The 21500-nt window shown below is 40.8% G+C and overlaps 1 pseudogene; it reads right to left on the bottom strand.

Annotated features, from left to right (window-relative positions):
• Positions 1–909: 909 nt before the first annotated feature.
• Idh3b-ps1 (isocitrate dehydrogenase (NAD(+)) 3 non-catalytic subunit beta, pseudogene 1) lies at positions 910–2045 on the bottom strand (annotated as a pseudogene).
• Between the last annotated feature and the right edge of the window lie 19455 nt (positions 2046–21500).

Here is a 21500-nt window from a genome sequence, read left to right as displayed (position 1 = left end):
TTATCTTGCCATGGCTCCCCTACTCTGAAGCCACTTATCATGAGGCCATGAAGCTGGGAGAACCTTGGCAAAGGACCATTATTCTGTTTGAACTCTCAGCCTCTTAACCTGTGGGGTGAATGTACTCCTTTTCTGTATGTTGCCTAGGATCAAGTATTTTACTATGACAATGGAAAAGGGAGCAATGCAGTGTGATTTCCACTGATGATAGTTACAATCACTGATAACATGACTTTGGTTCCAGTATAACCTAAAAGAAAAACTAATGTTCAGTGATAAGTGAATGAAACAGAAATGCAATTATCTACCAGTCAAGAGCAGAAAGCTTCTAAATCAGAAATTCTTAACCTGTGGGTTGCAACCCCTTTTGGAGGTGTTAAATGACCCTTTTTACAGGGATTGCCTAAGACCATCAGAAAACACAGATATTTACATTAAGAATTGTAACAGCAGCAAAATTATAGTTATAAAGTTGTAATAAAAATCATTTTATGGCTGGAGTCACCACAACATGAGGAACTGTGTTAAAGTGTTGCAGCATTAGGAAGGTTGAGAACCACTACTCTAAATTCTCTCTAGATCTCTTTTTCTCTGAGAATTATGACCTTGGGGTCAAGGTTTGCACTTACTTCTTAATTCTATGTGACCTTGTCTGAATAAATACATGTACCTTGGTTTTTTCACCTTTTTAAAATGTGTATTTATTGAGTATTTTTATATGGGCATATGTAGGATTTATGACAGGGCAGCAATGACAGCTTCAGTGAACTTTTCCTGTGGGGAAAAGTTATCATCATCTTGCAGTCTAGGCCTTGTCCCAACAACCTATCCTGTGAGGTGCCCTTAAAGCTAGCCCCCAGCACAACCCAGCCTCTCTCAGGAAAGAAATTATAGTCTAGAAATTAATGTCTAGATGTTCTCTTCTGATCTATTGGACTGAGGAGATGAGTACAAAGCATGGTTCTTTGAAGTTGAAGGGAGAAAGGGCTCTAGCCGACACGGGGGGTGCAGATGACCAATGACGGACTCGATAAAGTCAGTTGTGGTCCTGTAGCTTCCCATGTCTCAAGTCCATACCTTGCCAACTTTGATTACCTTCTTCACTGCATCAGCAATCATGCTGGAGTGATACTCAAGATTGAGATGCCGCAGCATGTTGGAAGTTGACAGCAGCACGGCTGTGAGATTAGCTATATTCCTGCCCACTGCCTGGGCAAATGGTTGCCGAACACCCATCTCAGAAACTCTGTACTGTAGCTCTCACCAGGAACCACACCAGCTCCTCCAACAAGGCCAGCAGCTAGATTGTCAATAATGTTCCCATAGAAATTGGGCATCAGTAGTACATCTAACTGGTAAGGATTCTGCACCAGCTGCATGCTATGTTCATTGTTTCAAACTTAATTTTATGGTACAGTTCAGCAACTTCCTTATAGCACTGCAAGAACAACCCATTCCCAAGTTTCATGATGTTGGCTTTGTGGACAGCTGTGACCTTTCCTGCCCTTTCTTGGTAGCATAGTCAAATGCAAATTTTGCATTCCTCTGAGATTTGGTTCAAGAGACAATCTTCAGGTACTCAATGACACCCTTTGTGCTCTCATATTCCAGAGAGCTATACACCCCTTCTGTCTGTTCTCAAATCTCAGGTCTAGATTGTTGTGCTGAGTCTTGTATCCAGGAAGTGACTTCACATGGACTATGTTGGCAAACAAATCTAACTTTCACCTCAGTTGCATATCATAGGAGGTGAGTTCACCCATGTACTCCATTGGGGTATAGATCTTTCCAATGATGGCAACTTTGTTCTCCTTTATGGAACTCAGCACCTGCTCCAGCTTCTCCTCAGAAGCCATATTCTTCATCTCGCTCAGGTGGTGCTCCTTGAATTCTACAGGGACAGCAGCAGCCTTGAACATTTCCTTGAGGGTGTGCATGAGGTCTGGTCCAACACTGTCTCCAGGCAGCATGGTCCCAGGAAAGGCACCCTCCACCCTCACATCTTGGGCCGTGAAGTGGTGTGAGCCATAGCTCAGGTCTTTCATCGTTAACTTAGCATCCGGTGCTGACTTCTCCCCTATTTTGTTTGGCTTCCAGGTTGATATTCCTCCCAGTGTGTGTGTGCGTGGTTGTTTGCTTTGGATCCACTCTAGTATAACTTTGTGCTGGGTGTCCATGAGTAAAATGTATAGGGTTGGTGTTAGTCAACTTTCTTACCCGTGATTCAATGAGGGGCTACATATGTGAAACTGGTTTTGCCTTAGAGATCCACAGAGGTGCAGCCTGGCTCTAGCTTGATGGGTGCAGTGATGGTGAGTGGGAAGAAAGTTCAATTGTGCAGCAAGAACTGGCAAACCTGAACTGAATGGGAAATTCTGGGTGTCTGTTTTATAGATGGGTGAGTAATTAGCCCAGTTTGCTTTAGTTATATTGCATTCTTTTTTTCTTTATGTGGAATAAAAGAGCAAACTGGTGCATGTATGTGCCTGTGAACTTTCTCTGCCTGACTGTGGGAGACTTGGGACAAGACAGATCTGTGAGAACCAGTCTCTGTTCTATCACTGAGTCCCATGGAGGAACAGCATGGTAAATTAGCATAGGTTCCTATAGCAGACTACTATGGGCTAATGACTTAAGCCAACACCGTGTGCTTCTTATCACTAGGGTTAGATGATGACATAATTGTGTTCTACTTAAGAGTCTCCTACTGGCCACATCCTTGACTTTTGCTGTGTGGCCAACAGACAGGTTATCGTTCTTTTGAAGTTCTTAGAAGAGCATCAGTTACATGACCCAACGCCTACACCTTCTATCTGCTGACACTGGGGACTTGGGTTTCAGTTTGCTCAGTTTTGTCCTGCCTGGAGCAGAAAGTGCATAGAGATTGGTTGCCATCTCTTCTCTAGATTATTTGTGCATACTTTTACTTTCTTCCCTCATTTTGATGCAATGAAACATATTTTTTAAACCTCATTTTAATTATGAAATATGTGAGACATGAAATAACCCTTTGAAGCTCCCAGCAGTGGTAGGAGATGTGATCTAAGTCTGGTGATGACATCTTTTTGGCCTGGTGATCCATTAGTGGATGGAACACAGTGTTTCCTCCAGTCCCTGAACTCTGGAAGTTTCAGGGAGCCACTGATTGTGGATAACACCCCTCTTTCCTAAAACACTGACTACAGATGTGACAGCGATCTTCCTAGCGGTGTTCTACTCCTATAGCTTGGGCAAGAACACCTGAATGAGATGGGTGATTTCAGAGATGGCGTGTGTGTGATGGAGACTCACTTGTTTCAGAGCAGCGTGAGATGCTTGCTAGACTTCTCAGCCATAACTGGTGACACTCTGAATAGGACTGAAGTATGTAGAAAGGATGTCATAGAGTAGGCTTGAATCATTACTGCTCCTGTCATACAATCTGTATTATGGGATTAGAGAGGTCTGGGTAAATTGAAGATGCATACTATTTGAGGCCCTCACTACATATTAGACCCTAGGTCATACACTTTCATACATGATACTTGATTCCAACCTTAGGATCAAAATGGAAACAGAGAAATTATGGCTGTTAGGAAAACAGGATTTATAAATAAAGTACAATCCACAGTCAAATGTGTAGTAGGCTGTTAAAGGAGAATTATTTCAGATATTGGAAAGGAGAGCAAAGGTGAAGAGAGAAGCTCCAGGCATTTTTCTCATTAGCTGTCTACTTAAAGCACTGGTTTAAGGGTGGTTTGCCAGTTAGGCATATAACAGATTTCACACTGTAATGTGTTATGATGGTTTTATGTGGTATATGCACTTTTGGACATTGAGTTGGATGGCCTTTATAAATCCCCTTTATGCAGGAGATTTTTATGCTTTTACAGGTTTTTGTGCTTTTCTGGTGGTTGTATTTGTCAATACACAACATATATACCTCTATGGACAGTGCCCTTGGGCTGTCAGGAAAGCTCTGAGCTATCTCTGACGAGTGGCAGAATTTTCAGTGTACTCAGTGGGTTTGCTCTATGTTCTTCCTCTGTGAAACCTTTCTCAGGGACTGTGAACTCCTCTTCATTGTCCTCAACACATGTTTCAGCTCTTCACTGCTCCAAGTATTCAAGCACCCAGGGGTCCACTGTGGCCCAGTCTCTCTAGCACCTGTAACAGTGAGCCAATTGCTGTAGCTTTGGAGGACATGAGCATGGTGAAGGTGGGGTTTTCAATTATGCCTCTCCACTTAGGAAGAATGAGCCAGCTCCATGACTCCAGCTTAGCTTACGTACCACCTTAGTTGATTCCCCAATCTATCAGGGAAGTTGGCTTTCTGAGGATAAGCAGTGTGTCACTATGTATTCAACACATTTATTGAGTACAGGTTTTTTTTTTTATTTATTAACTTGAGTATTTCTTTTTTTTTGCTTTATTTTATTTTATTTTTATTTTTATTAACTTGAGTATTTCTTATATACATTTCGAGTGTTATTCCCTTTCCCGGTTTCCGGGCAAACATCCCTCTCCCCCCTCCCCTTCCTTATGGGTGTTCCCCTCCCAACCCTCCCCCCATTGCCGCCCTCCCCCCATAGACTAGTTCACTGGGGGTTCAGTCTTAGCAGGACCCAGGGCTTCCCCTTCCACTGGTGCTCTTACTAGGATATTCATTGCTACCTATGGGGTCAGAGTCCAGGGTCAGTCCATGTATAGTCTTTAGGTAGTGGCTTAGTCCCTGGAAGCTCTGGTTGCTTGGCATTGTTGTACTTTTGGGGTCTCGAGCCCCTTCAAGCTCTTCCAGTTCTTTCTCTGATTCCTTCAATAGGGGACCTATTCTCAGTTCAGTGGTTTGCTGCTGGCATTCGCCTCTGTATTTGCTGTATTCTGGCTGTGTCTCTCAGGAGCGATCTACATCCGGCTCCTGTCGGTCTGCACTTCTTTGCTTCATCCATCTTGTCTAATTGGGTGGCTGTATATGTATGGGCCACATGTGGGGCAGGCTCTGAATGGGTGTTCCTTCAGTCTCTGTTTTAATCTTTGCCTCTCCCTTCCCTGCCAAGGGTATTCTTTTTCCTCATTTAAAGAAGGAGTGAAGCATTCACATTTTGATCATCCGTCTTGAGTTTCGTTTGTTCTAGGGATCTAGGGTAATTCAAGCATTTGGGCTAATAGCCACTTATCAATGAGTGCATACCATGTATGTCTTTCTGTGATTGGGTTAGCTCACTCAGGATGATATTTTCCAGTTCCAACCATTTGCCTACGAATTTCATAAACTCGTTGTTTTTGATAGCTGAGTAATATTCCATTGTGTAGATGTACCACATTTTCTGTATCCATTCCTCTGTTGAAGGGCATCTGGGTTCTTTCCATTTTCTGGCTATTATAAATAAGGCTGCGATGAACATAGTGGAGCACGTGTCTCTTTTATATGTTGAGGCATCTTTTGGGTATATGCCCAAGAGAGGTATAGCTGGATCCTCAGGCAGTTCAATGTAACTTGAGTATTTCTTATATACATTTCGAGTGTTATTCCCTTTCCCGGTTTCCGGGCAAACATCCCCCTCCCCCCCTTCCTTATGGGTGTTCCCCTGCCAACCCTCCCCCCATTGCCGCCCTCCCCACAACAGTATAGTTCACTGGGGGTTCAGTCTTAGCAGGACCCAGGGCTTCCCCTTCCACTGGTGCTCTTACTAGGATATGCATTGCTACCTATGAGGTCAGAATCCAGGGTCAGTCCATGTATAGTCTTTAGGTAGTGGCTTAGTCCCTGGAAGCTCTGGTTGCTTGGCATTGTTGTACATATGGGGTCTTGAGCCCCTTCAAGCTCTTCCAGTTCTTTCTCTGATTCCTTCAACGGGGGTCCTATTCTCAGTTCAGTGGTTTGCTGCTGGCATTCACCTCTGTATTTGCTGTATTCTGGCTGTGTCTCTCAGGAGCGATCTACATCCGGCACCTGTCGGTCTGCACTTCTTTGCTTCATCCATCTTGTCTAATTGGGTGGCTGTATATGTATGGGCCACATGTGGGGCAGGCTCTGAATGGGTGTTCCTTCAGTCTCTGTTGTAATCTTTGCCTCTCTCTTCCCTGCCAAGGGTATTCTTGTTCCCCTTTTAAAGAAAGAGTGAAGCATTCACATTTTTTTTCTTCTTTCTTTCTTTTTTTTCTTTTTTTCCGGAGCTGGGGACCGAACCCAGGGCCTTGCGCTCGCTAGGCAAGCGCTCTACCGCTAAGCTAAATCCCCAACCCCGCATTCACATTTTGATCATCCATCTTGAGTTTCATTTGTTCTAGGCATCTAGGGTAATTCAAGCATTTGGGCTAATAGCCACTTATCAATGAGTGCATACCATGTATGTCTTTCTGTGATTGGGTTAGCTCACTCAGGATGATATTTTCCAGTTCCAACCATTTGCCCACGAATTTCATAAAGTCATTGTTTTTGATAGCTGAGTAATATTCCATTGTGTAGATGTACCACATTTTCTGTATCCATTCCTCTGTTGAAGGGCATCTGGGTTCTTTCCAGCTTCTGGCTATTATAAATAAGGCTGCGATGAACATAGTGGAGCACGTGTCTTTTTGTTTTTTAAATTTATTTAATACTTAATAATAATTCTTTGGTTTCTGGGCAAACATCCCCCTCCCCTCTCCCCTTCCTTATGGGTGTCCCCCTCCCAACCCTCCCCCCATTGCCGCCCTCCCTGCAACAGTCTAGTTCACTGGGGGTTCAGTCTTAGCAGGACCCAGGGCTTCCACTTCCACTGGTGCTCTTACTAGGATATTAATTGCTACCTATGAGGTCAGAATCCAGGGTCAGTCCATGTATAGTCTTTAGGTAGTGGCTTAGTCCCTGGAAGCTCTGGTTGCTTGGCATTGTTGTACATATGGGGTCTCGAGCCCCTTCAAGCTCTTCCAGTTCTTTCTCTGATTCCTTCAACGGGGGTCCTATTCTCAGTTCAGTGGTTTGCTGCTGGCATTCACCTCTGTATTTGCTGTATTCTGGCTGTGTCTCTCAGGAGCGATCTACATCCGGCACCTGTCGGTCTGCACTTCTTTGCTTCATCCATCTTGTCTAATTGGGTGGCTGTATATGTATGGGCCACATGTGGGGCAGGCTCTGAATGGGTGTTCCTTCAGTCTCTGTTTTAATCTTTGCCTCTCCCTTCCCTGCCAAGGGTATTCTTGTTCCCCTTTTAGAGAAGGAGTGAAGCATTCACATTTTGATCATCCGTCTTGAGTTTCATTTGTTCTAGGCATCTAGGGTAATAGCCACTTATCAATGAGTGCATACCATGTATGTCTTTCTGTGATTGGGTTACCTCACTCAGGATGATATTTTCCAGTTCCAACCATTTGCCTTCGAATTTCATAAAGCCGTTGGTTTTGATAGGTGAGTAATATTCCATTGTGTAGATGTACCACATTTTCTGTATCCATTCCTCTGTTGAAGGGCATCTGGGTTCTTTCCAGCTTCTGGCTATTATAAATAAGGCTGCGATGAACATAGTGGAGCACGTGTCTTTTTTATATGTTGGGGCATCTCTTGGGTATATGCCCAAGAGAGGTATAGCTGGATGCTCAGGCAGTTCAATGTCCAATTTTCTGAGGAACCTCCAGACTGATTTCCAGAATGGTTGTACCAGTTTGCAATCCCACCAACAATGGAGGAGTGTTCCTCTTTCTCCGCATCCTCGCCAGCATCTGCTGTCACCTGAGTTTTTGATCTTAGCCATTCTCACTGGTGTGAGGTGAAATCTCAGGGTTGTTTTGATTTGCATTTCCCTTATGACTAAAGATGTTGTACATTTCTTTAGGTGTTTCTCAGCCATTCAGCATTCCTCAGCTGTGAATTCTTTGTTTAGCTCTGAACCCCATTTTTTAATAGGGTTATTTGTCTCCCTGCGGTCTAACTTCTTGAGTTCTTTGTATTTTTTGGATATAAGGCCTCTATCTGTTGTGGGATTGGTAAAGATGTTTTCCCAATCTGTTGGTTGCCGATTTGTCCTAACCACAGTGTCCTTTGCCTTACAGAAGCTTTGCAGTTTTATGAGATCCCAATTGTCGATTCTTGATCTTAGAGCATAAGCCATTGGTGTTTTGTTCAGGAAATTTTTTCCAGTGCCCATGTGTTCCAGATGCTTCCCTAGTTTTTCTTCTATTAGTTTGAGTGTGTCTGGTTTGATGTGGAGGTCCTTGATCCACTTGGACTTAAGCTTTGTACAGGGTGATAAGGATGGATCGATCTGCATTCTTCTACATGTTGCCCTCCAGTTGAACCAGCACCATTTGCTGAAAATGCTATCTTTTTTCCATTGGATGGTTTTGGCTCCTTTGTCAAAAATCAAGTGACCATAGGTGTGTGGGTTCATTTCTGGGTCTTCAATTCTATTCCACTGGTCTATCTGTCTGTCTCTGTACCAATACCATGCAGTTTTTATCACTATTGCTCTGTAATACTGCTTGAGTTCAGGGATAGTGATTCCCCCTGAAGTCCTTTTATTGTTGAGGATAGCTTTAGCTATCCTGGGTTTTTTGTTATTCCAGATGAATTTGCAAATTGTTCTGTCTAACTCTTTGAAGAATTGGATTGGTATTTTGATGGGGATTGCATTGAATCTGTAGATCGCTTTTGGTAAAATGGCCATTTTTACTATATTAATCCTGCCAATCTATGAGCATGGGAGATCTTTCCATCTTCTGAGGTCTTCTTCAATTTCTTTCTTCAGTGTCTTGAAGTTCTTATTGTACAAATCTTTTACTTGCTTGGTTAAAGTCACACCGAGGTACTTTATATTATTTGGGTCTATTATGAAGGGTGTTGTTTCCATAATTTCTTTCTCATCTTGTGTCTCTTTTGTGTAGAGGAAGTCTATGGATTTATTTGATTTAATTTTATACCCAGCCACTTTGCTGAAGTTGTTTATCAGCTTTAGTAGTTCTCTGGTGGAAATTTGGGGATCACTTAAATATACTATCATATCATCTGCAAATAGTGATATTTTGACTTCTTCTTTTCTGATCTGTATCCCCTTGACCTCCTTTTGTTGTCTGATTGCTCTGGCTAGATCTCAAGAACTATATTGAATAAGTAGGGAGAGAGTGGGCAGCCTTGTCTAGTCCCTGATTTTAGTGGCATTGCTTCTTGTTTCTCTCCATTTAGTTTAATGTTAGCAACTGGTTTGCTGTATATGGCTTTTACTATGTTTAGGTATGGGCCTTGAATTCCTATTCTTTCCAGGACTTTAATCATGAAGGGGTGTTGAATTTTGTCAAATGCTTTCTCAGCATCTAATGAAATGATCATGTGGTTGTGTTCTTTCAGTTTGTTTATATAATGGATCACGTTGATGGTTTTCCGTATATTAAACCATCCCTGCATGCCTGGGATGAAGCGTACTTGATCATGGTGGATGATTGTTTTGATGTGCTCTTGGATTCGGTTTGCCAGAATTTTATTGAGTATTTTTGCATCGATATTCATAAGGGAAATTGGTCTGAAGTTCTCTTTCTTTGTTGGGTCTTTGTGTGGTTTAGGTATAAGAGTAATGTGGCTTTATAGAAGGTATTCGGTAGTGCTCCATCTGTTTCAATTTTGTGGAATAGTTTGGATAATATTGGTATGAGGTCTTCTATGAAGGTCTGATAGAATTCTGCACTAAACCCGTCCGGACCTGGGCTCTTTTTGGTTGGGAGACTTTTAATGACTGCTTCTATTTCTTTAGGAGTTATGGGGTTGTTTAACTGGTTTATCTGTTCCTGATTTAACTTCTGTACCTGGTATCTGTGTAGGAAATTGTCCATTTCCTGCAGATTTTCAAGTTTTGTTGAATATAGGCTTTTATAGTAAGATCTGATGATTTTTTGAATTTCCTCTGAATCTGTAGTTATGTCTCCCTTTTCCTTTCTGATTTTGTTAGTTTGGACACACTCTCTGTGTCCTCTCGTTAGTCTGGCTATCTATCTTGGTTTATTTATCTTGTTGATTTTCTCAAAGAACCAACTTTTGGTTCTGTTGTTTCTTTCTATGGTCCTTTTTGTTTCTACTTGGTTGATTTCAGCTCTGAGTTTGATTATTTCCTGCCTTCTAATCCTCCTGTGTGTATTTGCTTCTTTTTGTTCTAGAGCTTTTAGGTGTGCTGTCAAGCTGCTGACATATGCTCTTTCCTGTTTCTTTCTGCAGGCACTCAGCGCTATGAGTTTTCCTCTTAGCATAGCTTTCATTGTGTCCCATAAGTTTGGGTATGTTGTACCTTCATTTTCATTAAATTCTAAAAAGTGTTTAATTTCTTTCTTTATTTCTTCCTTGACCAGGTTATCATTGAGTAGAGCATTGTTCAATTTCCAAGTATATGTGGGCATTCTTCCCTTATTGTTATTGAAGACCAGTTTTAGGCCGTGGTGGTCCGATAGCACGCATGGAATTATTTCTATCTTTCTGTACCTGTTGAGGCCTGTTTTTTGATCAATTATATGGTCAATTTTGGAGAAAGTACCATGAGGAGCTGAGAAGAAGGTATATCCTTTTGCTTTAGGATAGAATGTTCTATAAATATCTGTTAAGTCCATTTGGCTCATGACTTCTCTTAGTCTATCTACGTCTCTGTTTAATTTCTGTTTCCATGATCAGTCCATTGATGAGAGTGGGGTGTTGAAATCTCCTACTATTATTGTGTGAGGTGCAATGTGTGTTTTGAGGTTTAGTAAGGTTTCTTTTACCTATGTAGGTGCCCTTGTATTTGCGGCATAGTTATTTAGGATTGAGAGTTCATCTTGGTGGATTTTTCCTTTGATGAATACAAAGTGCCCTTCCTTATCTTTTTTGATGACTTTTAGTTGAAAATTGATTTTATTTGATATTAGAATAGCTACTCCAGCTTTCTTTTTCCGACCATTTGCTTGGAAAGTTGTTTTCCAGCCTTTCACTCTGAGGTAGTGTCTGTCTTTGTCTCTGAGGTGTGTTTCCTGTAGGCAGCAGAATGCAGGGTCCTCGTTGCATATCCAGTTTGTTAATCTATGTCTTTTTATTGGGGAGTTGAGGCCATTGATGTTGAGAGATATTAAGGAATAGTGATTATTGCTTCCTGTTATATTCATATTTGGATGTGAGGTTATGTTTGTGTGCTTTTCTTCTCTTTGTTTTGTTGCCAAGACGATTAGTTTCTTGCTTCTTCTAGGGTATAGCTTGCCTCCTTATGTTGGGCTTTACCATTTATTATCCTTTGTAGTGCTGGATTTGTAGAAAGATATTGTGTAAATTTGGTTTTGTCATGGAATATCTTGGTTTCTCCATCTATGTTAATTGAGAGTTGTGCAGGATACAGTAACCTGGGCTGGCATTTGTGTTCTCTTAGGGTCTGTATGACATCAGTCCAGGATCTTCTGGCCTTCATAGTTTCTGGCGAAAAGTCTGGTGTGATTCTGATAGGTCTGCTTTTATATGTTACTTGACCTTTTTCCCTTACTGCTTTCAATATTCTTTCTTTATTTTGTGCGTTTGCTGTTTTGACTATTATGTGACGGGTGGTGTTTCTTTTCTGGTCCAATCTATTTGGAGTTCTGTAGGCTTCTTGTATGCCTATGGGTATCTCTTTTTTTAAGTTAGGGAAGTTTTCTTCTATGATTTTGTTGAAGACATTTACTGGTCCTTTGAGCCTGGAGTCTTCACTCTCTTCTATATCTATTATCCTTAGGTTTGATCTTCTCATTGTGTCCTGGATTTCCTGTATGTTTTGGACCAGTAGCTTTTTCTGCTTTACATTATCTTTGACAGTTGAGTCAATGATTTCTATGGAATCTTCTGCTCCTGAGATTCTCTCTTCCATCTCTTGTATACTGTTGGTGACGCTCGTATGTACAGCTCCTTGTCTCTTCTTTTGGTCTTCTATATCCAGGGTTGTTTCCATGTGTTCTTTCTTGATTGCTTCTATTTCCATTTTTAATTCCTTCAACTGTTTGATTGTGTTTTCCTGGAATTCTTTCAGGGATTTTTGTGACTCCTCTCTATGGGCTTCTACTTGTTTATTTATGATTTCCTGGAACTCTTTCAGGGATTTTTGTGATTCCTCTCTGTAGGCTTCTTCTTGTTCTCTAAGGGAGTTCTTCACGTCTTTCTTGAAGTCCTCCAGCATCATGATCAAAAATGATTTTGAAAGTAGATCTTGCTTTTCTTGTGTGTTTGGATATTCCGTGTTTGTTTTGATGGGAGAATTGGCCTCCGATGGTGCCATGTAGTCTTGGTTTCTGTTGCTTGGGTTCCTGGGCTTGCCTCTCGCCATCAGATTATCTCTAGTGTTACTTTGTTCTGCTATTTCTGACAGTGGCTAGACTGTCCTATAAGTCTGTGTGTCAGGAGTGCTGTAGACCTGTTTTCCTGTTTTCTTTCAGCCAGTTATGGGGACAGAGTGTTCTGTTTTCGGTCGTGTAGTTTTTCCTCTGTACAGGTCTTCAGCTGTTCCTGTGGGCCTGTGTCTTGAGTTCACCAGGCAGGTCACTTGCAGCAGAAAAGTTGGTCTTACCTGTGGTCCTGAGGCTCAAGTTCGCTCTCGGGGTGCTGCCCTCGAGCTCTCTGCAGTGGCAGCAACCAGGAAGATCTGCGCCGCCGTTTCCCTGAGCTTCAGTGCACCAGGGTTCGAGATGGCGTTTGGTGTTTTCCTCTGGCGTCCGAGATGTGTATGCAGAGTGCAGTCTCTTCTGGTTTCCCAGGCGTGTCTGCTTCTGTGAAGGTTTAGCTCTCCCTCCCATGGGATTTGGGTGCAGAGAACTGTTTATCCGGTCTGTTCCTTCAGGTTCCGGCGGTGTCTCAGGTGCAGGGGTCCTGCTGCTCCTGGGCCCTCCCCCACGGGAACCCAGAGGCCTTATACAATTTCCTCTTGGGCCAGGGATGTGGGCAGGGATGGGCAGTGTTGGTGGTCTCTTCAGCTCTGCAGCCTCAGGAGTGCCCACCTGACCAGGCAGTGAGGTCTCTCTCCCACGGCGTCTGGGAGCAGAGAGCTGCTGCGGGCCGGGATCCGCGGTTGTGGGACTCCAGGTAAACACAGGAAGTGCCCGGTCCTAGAGGAATTCTGCCTCTGTGTGTCCTGAGTTCACCAGGCAGGTCTCTTGCAGCAGAAAAGTTGGTCTTACCTGTGGTCCCGAGGCTCAAGTTTGCTCGTGGGGTTCTGCCCATGAGCTGTCTGCGGCAGCAGCAACCAGCTGAGTACAGGTTTTTATGCAGACACTTTTACAGGTAATAGAGAAATCACAGTGGCTATGACAGATAAATTCCTGTTCCTATAGAGCTTATCTTCTGATGGAGAGGCTGGAAATAAATACATAAAATGCCCTGAGATAGCTAAGGCTATGTGTCAATATGGCTAGACCATGGTGTCTAGGCTTCAGTAAATTAATAGTCTACATGTATTGAAGGTATTTTCTTCAGCTGTGAGTACCCTCCAAAGAATTAGAATTTCAGAGGAGCAGATTGCCTCCACAACTTGGGTAGATCCAATCCAATAGTTTAAAGGCCTTAAGGAAAAAGGCAGGTTGCTAAAGGGAGATGATGTTTAAACTATACTACTTTTCTGAATCTCTAGCCTGCCAGCAAGCCCAACACTTGTGACTCAGTCCTCACCATTGTGTCTTCTAATATTTTTGTTTTAAAAGTAAAAATTCATTCTTAGAGAATTTTATATGTGTGTACTGTATTTAAATTATTCTTCTTTCCCCTTCCAATGACTTCTCCTATTTCCTCTTAGATTCTTGACTTTTCATTAATTATTTTACTGAGTTTTTTTTAAATATTGTTTGCATGCCCATATGTTTAGGGCTAACTACTTGGGATTGAATAACTTACCAGAAAGCTGATCACCAAAGAAGCCCAATTTTTCTCTCAGGGGCCATTGATTGCCTGAAGCCCTTCATCTAAGTGGTAGGGCCTTCTAGATTTCCCCCATTCACAGTGACCTGTCAATTTCCTAAATAAACCAGTCTATCTCTCTGTGTCTCTATCTCTCTCCATGTTTGTTTATATTTGTGTGTTGATGTCCATGGCACCAAAATGAGATGAAGGTAAACAAGGCAGAACGATTGGATGAAAGAAATTAATTCCTTAGACAGGATAACCCTGAAAAGGGCTTTTAGGTTGAGTGATTTTGAAGCAGAAATCTAGATTAAAAAAGGTAAGAGTTGTGAAATGAAGTGGAAATTTCTGGTTTCTTTGGAAACTCGGTTGTATCATGTGGTGTCTTCCTGGAAGCTGTGAGAGGATGTTTTGCTGAAACAGACACGTGAGAGGGCATGTGAAATTTTGTTGGACTGGATGTTTGAGAAGGCGTGCAATCTTTGGAAAGAGTATAAATGGGACCCAATAAAACAGTGAGAGAATGCGCTTGCATTGCTCTGTTATGCAATGCTTTGATGATCTTCACATGTTGTGACTTAGTGGCGAGAAACGTGCCCAAGAACTTCCCATGGTATTCTTTCTGATTCTGGTCATTTCTGCTGACTCATGACAATTTTGTCAAACTTCGTAGGTTCAGCTGTATTGAGTGCTGCTACTGATTTGTTTTTGGTGTTTGCTATTAGACTGGACTGCTGGCATCCTGAAAACAAAGATTGGAATCACCCCAAAGAACTACTTCTAAACAGGTTCAAAAGCCCCTTGTCCTATTAACCTTCTTTCTTCTCTACCTTTGGCTAGTGCCCTAAAAGTGAGGTTGAAGCACTAAAGAACCATAAATAAAGTAAGTGTAGAAAAATAAAAGCCTACAGTGAAACAGAAAAAACATGTGCCCACCACCAGAAAAACAATGAAAAGCACAGGGCTTCAGGTGTATGTGTCCCATCAAAGACTCATCAGGTGATCAGAGTGGCTAAGAAAGCTTGCACACTGATCAGGGATGGATGGTGAGGTCACAGAGGAGGGTTGGATCAAATAGTAAAATGATTTGATTTCCTTTAGGTGCTGTGAAAAGGACAGCCTAAAGAAGAGATGGTGCAGGGGTAAGCATCACATAGCAGATTATTGCTTAAATTTAGGTTAGAGAGTAGTGGCTGATGTATCTTATCAGACGGACTGATTTAAGAGATATATATATATAAAACTCATAAAGTATACTTTCGGATGTGTCTGGGAGAACGTGTTCAGAGATAATTGGCATGTGTGTTAGCAATTTTATTGGTGAAGCTCTATCTGTCATAGGGTGGGGTAGATTGAACAAAAGTGGGAAGAAAATGAAAGTTGTTTTGGTCTACCTGTTCAATTATTCCTAGGTTGGTTTTGTGGGGCTTCTATTGGTAAGGACGCTAGACTCTCAATTTTTGACTTTAAATACAGATTTGCAGTAACAGGGTTTCCAGGCCTTGGGCTTGGTCCCACTTGTTCCAAGACTTCTGGCTTCTTAGATAGTCCAGTCACTGGTTTATTTCACTCTTCAGTAAGTAGATGCCACTTTGGGTCTATGAATGGCTGGGGTTAGTTTCCCCAATGGTCAGACATTACTATGTTAGGTTTTTATGACTGATGGTATAAATTACCACAACTTTATTGATGTCAAAACAACCTGGAATTTTCACCTTCCATCCTGTAAGCTAGAAATCTGAGGTAGATCTTCCCAGATATGCTTTCTGTTCATTTGACCAGATACCCAAGAAGAAGAGATATTGATGGAGGATTAGTTGTGACTCATGGTTTTAGACCATCATTACATAGATCTACTCTTCATGGGCCTAGATGGAGGCAAACATCTATCTGTGGCAATAAGTATTTTACCCACCACATGGTAGCCACACTTAAAGAGGAATATCTCTCTCATAACAAACCCTGCCCCTAAGATTTTAGTAAACTGAGAATCTATAAATGGACTAGTCCATTCTAGGCACCAGAGCCCTCATGCTCCAAGACTACTTTTGACTACTGGTGAATTCTGGATCAAGTCTTCAACACATGATCAAGAGCCTGAATTTTTGAGTTTCCTACCTTCTAAAGGTCTTTACATCCCTTTCCTCATATACCCCTTTCATCATTTTCATGTCACTAACAGTGATTCTTTCTCATATTCTATCTCTCTGTCATCTTCTCCATGTCTTAAAGGTCACATAGTTTACAATGATATTTCACCTGGATATTTCAAGAAAATCTAATCTCTGCTAAGATGCCCACTGTACAAGATGGCATGTATAGAGGCTGGAGTCTTCTTCAAATGCTTCTCTACCTTACTTATTAAGATAGTGGCTCTCACTGACTGATTGGCTACCCTGACTCTCCAGCAAGATCCCAGGATCCTCTTGGGTCACCTCCCAGCATTCTTCATGCCTAGTTTTTATGTGGGTTCTAGGGATCTGAACTCAGGTCCCTATACTTGTGCAACAAGCACTTGGCATACTAAGTCATCTCCCCAGCTCAAATTTATCTTAAAGTCAGCTAATTAAAAAATTTTACAAAAAAATTTTAGTCTATTTGAAATCATAATTTCTTATGTCATTTCTCTAAAAGATCAATATCTTCTGAGTATTAGGTTGAGCAAATCTTTAGAAAAAGGGACATTATTCTGCTGGCTATACCTATGATACAGTATATTATTATTATTAATATTATTATTACTATGATTATTATGAGATTATTATTGTGTGCTTCAGTTTGCTTATTTATAAAATGGTGACTACAATATCACCTAACAGAGAAGATATCTGTGATGCGTCAATGTTGCACATAAATACATCTGACCAAAAGTATCTGAAACACATTTAATATTCAAAGATTACCATTGTATGACATCAATTCTAATTCTTTCTCTTATTTTGTCAATGCTTGAGTTGGCCTACTTCTTCATATCTCATACATTTTTTAACTGGATAGTGTAAAAGTGATGTATCTTATATACTTTGAAATATGGTACTATTACTTGGGCTGTACCAGGATAAGTCATCTTAGGACATAGTGATGAGGAACTGTTGATACGTGCACATGAGCAAGAGTGAAGAGAAATTCTTTTATTCTACCTTGAAGCCAATGCTTTTGCTTACATTATTTATGACAACTACATTTATTTGTAACTACATCTATACATCTTTGACTATAGTCAACGCTAGAGTGATATATCTACTTCACAAACTTGAACAGCTTTTATAAACTTTTTTAAAAATCTGTACTGTGGGTTATTAGGTTTTGAATAATAGGTGTCCTATTATAACTCTTATGTATTGCGAGTGGTTGGTTCCCAATTAGTGATGCAATGTTGGGTAGTTCTGAAGGCTTTAGGCTGTGGAACCCCGTTGTGGGTCACTAGGGGCTGGACCTTAAGTACTTTGCCTCATTTTCTCTGTTTTTCTTTTCTCTGCTTTCTGACTGTCATGCAACAAGTAGCAGCCCTTGCCGTGCTCCCGCCTCCATGGCTGTAGTCAATGGTGTCAAGTACCACAGACTCAAAGCTCTGAAATTAGGAGTTAGGATCATTTTAAAGATATTTTATGCAGTGATAAAATGTCATACACAGAACATGAGTTTGTGGACAAAATTTGCCTACTAGTTTATTTATTATTTTATTAGTCATTTTGGAAAGGTGAACAACATGTTTTGATCATACTCATGCCCCCAACTCTTCTCCTAGCCACACCCTCTTCTCATCTCTCCCAACTATTTTTTTTCCACCATCAAGGCCAATCTGTGCTGCCCAAGTATTCTTGGATGTATAGTCTTTTTCTGGATGACTTGTCAGCAGCTCTAAGAAGAGAAAATTGACCTTTCATCTCCCAGCAATTAAGAATTGCCAGTAGTACTGAACTCATGCCCAATTCCTTCTGCATGCTGGGCTCTGGTGTGGTTTAGGTTTGCACATGTCCTGTGCATGCTGTGAAAATTGTTATAAATTGGTATGGGTAATTGGTCTGTTGTAGTCAAAAGATACATCTATCCTTGGGTTTATGATATGACCTTAGTATATAGCACATCAGAAACATTAAATAAAATTTTGTTCAGTGAATAAAATACATGATTAAAAATAATACCTTCAATGAATTTGTAATTTTTATTTGAAATTGTAATTTGGTCTGTTTTTGGATTTTCCTGGTGATCATAAAAGTATTTAAGTTATATTCCCCATTTCTCCTGCTCATTTCTTTTTCATTCCTATCCTCTGACCTTTCCTTCTCATTGTATGTTTCCCTTCTCCCTACTCCACCCTCTCCTCACTGTTTATTGCCTACAGTAGCTACTTTCTGAGACCCTCAATATTCCTACGTACAACTTAAGCTTTGTCTTGAATCAAGGCAATGAAGATAAAATATGAATGGGTTTAGGAAATAGCTTTCTTCTTTTGCAAAAGAAAAAAAAAAGTAACATTGCTGCCAGGTCACCCAGAACAAGTTCCAATTCCCAAGAGCCAGGGAAGAATTTTTAAAGTAAAAAAAATCAATGGCTATGAAATTACACATTAGTCCAGGGGAGAGTTCTTGTCTGTTTTCTCAGTGATCATCCATCTTGCTATAGTAATAGTGGCACAGACAATTTGCTGCAGTGAAGTTGATCTATAAGTGTTTTAATTAAAGTTCTGACAGCCAATTGAAGCCTTTTTTATTTTTTGGATGTATCATATCAATCTTTCTATGTCTGTGAATGTCCCTGCCTGGGGAGTTTAATCATTAGGGAAGGACAGGATTATATCCTGTATGTGTTAACTTATCAAGTAGGCAGGGGCAGCCATGGCTTTGTCTTTCCTCTTAAGCTCCCCAAGCTCAAAGTTTCATAAAGGTATGTCTTGATAAATGGTCATTGAATACAGGAGTTAATACAGATTTCCCTGGGACAATGATAGAGAGAAGGGTTAGATGAGAATTTTGTCTGTCTTGTCTGTGCTGTTTTTTTCTTAGCCTTGTTGTTTACAGACTGTACTCATGTGGACAAGTTGCTAACATATTTGCTTTATTTTCATTTTTATTTGTATATTTTTAACTAATGTATTCTTTGGAAATTTCATATAAGTATACAATATCTCCACTCCCCCTATATCATCCACTCTCTTACTCCTCTCTCACTTCTCCAGCCCTTGTCAGGCCCCCCTCTTCTAATACTTTTTTGCTTGTTTCTTATTTTTCAAGCCACTAAGTTAAACTAAGATTAAGTTTTCTGTCAGCTCTATGATTTGAATGTTCAGTGTTCTTCAAAGTTCGACATGTTATAAAGCCTTGGTCCCTGTACTATTATGCTACTGGGATATAGGGTCTGGTTGGAGGACTTTGAGTTATTGGGGACAGATATTGGGAACACAGGACCTTCTCCTCTTTCTTTGATTTCTTGCCTCCAGACATTGAGTAAGTCTTCTGCCATAAGCACCTGATATGATGTTCTGTCTCCATATATTCCTCAAATCAATAGAACCAGCCAGGTACAGAATCAAACCACTGAAACCAGGAGCCTAAGTAGTGACTTCTGCCTTTTAAGTTGTCTATATCAGCTGGTTGCCATAATGGATGGAGAGATGACTAATACATTAGCCTAGCTAGAACTATCTGAAATAAAGTATATATGTATGTAGACACATAAGTGCTTTATTGACATAACAATATATTTCTCTAGAATTCTACATAATTCTTATATTCAATACTTTGTAGACTGATTCCATTTGGACCATGAATACTTGGCTATCTCATACATGTCAAGTTCATTAACACAACCTCAGTCATGACATCTTTCCTTCTTCTAAGAGGGATGTGAGCCCAACCAATGTGAATTCTACAGATACCTTTAGTCTCCTATATTTCTCTTTTGAGAAATCATTGACCAGATCATTTTCACCTTTGTTTTATCTCTCCTTCTTACATAGCTAATGCCATGGTATTTTGTTTTTTTACCGTGACATAAACAGTTGTTTCTATCTAGGCAGATAAACTACCATAAAAGTCCATTGGAAGGGGTGGGGTGACTTTCATATGCTACATACAGCTAGCCTGCTCCCCTCTCTTCTCACTTTAATTGAAGAGTAGCAAGCATCCTGTCCCCACTGAGTCTTACATATTTTTCTCTGTCCAATTGTCCTTTGTATGTTCTAAGAAGGTAGAGCAAAATAAGAAATGTGGATTGGACATATAAACTGGTCTGTATGCTGCTACAAAATTAATTTTTCTGCTTCATGGTGAAATTCCAGGCTCTGAGGGCACTTGGGGGTGATATTAAATATGTAAGTCAGTTTGATCATGGCTGGAAGAGTGAAAATCAGATTAATATATAAACCATGCAAGAAATGTGTTATGTAGGAGACTTTATGCTAGTCATGGGGGTGGGGAGAAAATTCATGATGCTACATGTTCTTGTTGGATAGTGGGGTTTCCCCATTTGGAAAGACTATATGTAGCAGAAATAATGGAAGTGAGACATGGGAAGAACTGTTCAAAGTATGGACCACAATGCTATAAGGGGCCTAAGCAGTGACATCTTTGTCATTAAAGAAATTATCTACCAGGGAAAGAAATGAGGTACATGAGACTCAGGAAGCTACCTTGACTGACACTCAACGCTTAGGAAGATCATGAAATTCATTAGATGTGGGAAACTCAGACAGTCTAAGATTCACAAGGTTCCTCCTCAAGATTCTACGATCTGGAAACAATTCCTAGAAATCAGGAGGTTATTCAATGAAGATACATACAAGTTAGGCCATGCACTCCAGGGATGCAGAGTTTTGAGTTATCGCCTATACTATGGTGGTTCTTATTGATTAAGCTGCCATTGAATATTCAATCCTCCTGTAAATAACTCCTCACCCATGATCCTAAAAGTAATCCTAATAAATTAATTGGAAGTTAGACTTGAATAGATATGTGGAGAAAATATACACTTATTTATGCCTTTCCAGTAAATGTCACATACCAGGAAGGATGGCTCTTTACTGAGATGTGGGGCTTTCTAGAGTATTGTTCTATAACGTGAAGACATAAAGTCCATGGGCATGGGAGATAGTGTCTTGATGCCACACAGCATTTCATCTGCCCAATCAAAAATCTGTGTCTTGGCATGAAAGAGGTTCTCAACATTTGTAAAATAAATAAATATATAAATGGCTTTGATGACTGTACATGGACTGACTCAGGGCTCCAACTGCATATGTAGCAGAGAATGGCCTTGTTGGGGCACCAGTGGTAGGGGAAGTCCTTGGTCCTGCCAAAGATGGACCCCCAGTGCAGGGGAATATGGGGGGCAGTAAGGGGTATGTATGGGAGGATTACCTATATGGGGGAGGGGGAGGGGCTTATGGATGGGAAACTGGGAAGGGGAATAACATTTGAAATGTAAGTAAAGAAATATATCTAATTAAAAATTTTAAAAATGGTTTTGATTTGAAAAAATAAAAAACAGCCAAACAAGGTGTTATGGGAATCCATTAAGTTGAATAATTACAATGTACTGTGTGGGCCATGAGATCATCAAGTGCTTTCATATGCAGTTCTGTCCTAATTGCAAAGAACAGAGGTTGATTTAATGACTAGACAGACTCTGTTTTTGTCTATTAGTCCACATAGACTACATAATTACCTAACAGGTTTCTGAAGAA

The sequence above is a fragment of the Rattus norvegicus genome, chromosome 7 (assembly GCF_036323735.1).
Source record: "Rattus norvegicus strain BN/NHsdMcwi chromosome 7, GRCr8, whole genome shotgun sequence".
In the NCBI taxonomy this organism is placed as follows: Eukaryota; Metazoa; Chordata; class Mammalia; order Rodentia; family Muridae; genus Rattus; species Rattus norvegicus.
This window is presented reverse-complemented; position numbering and strand designations above follow the sequence as displayed.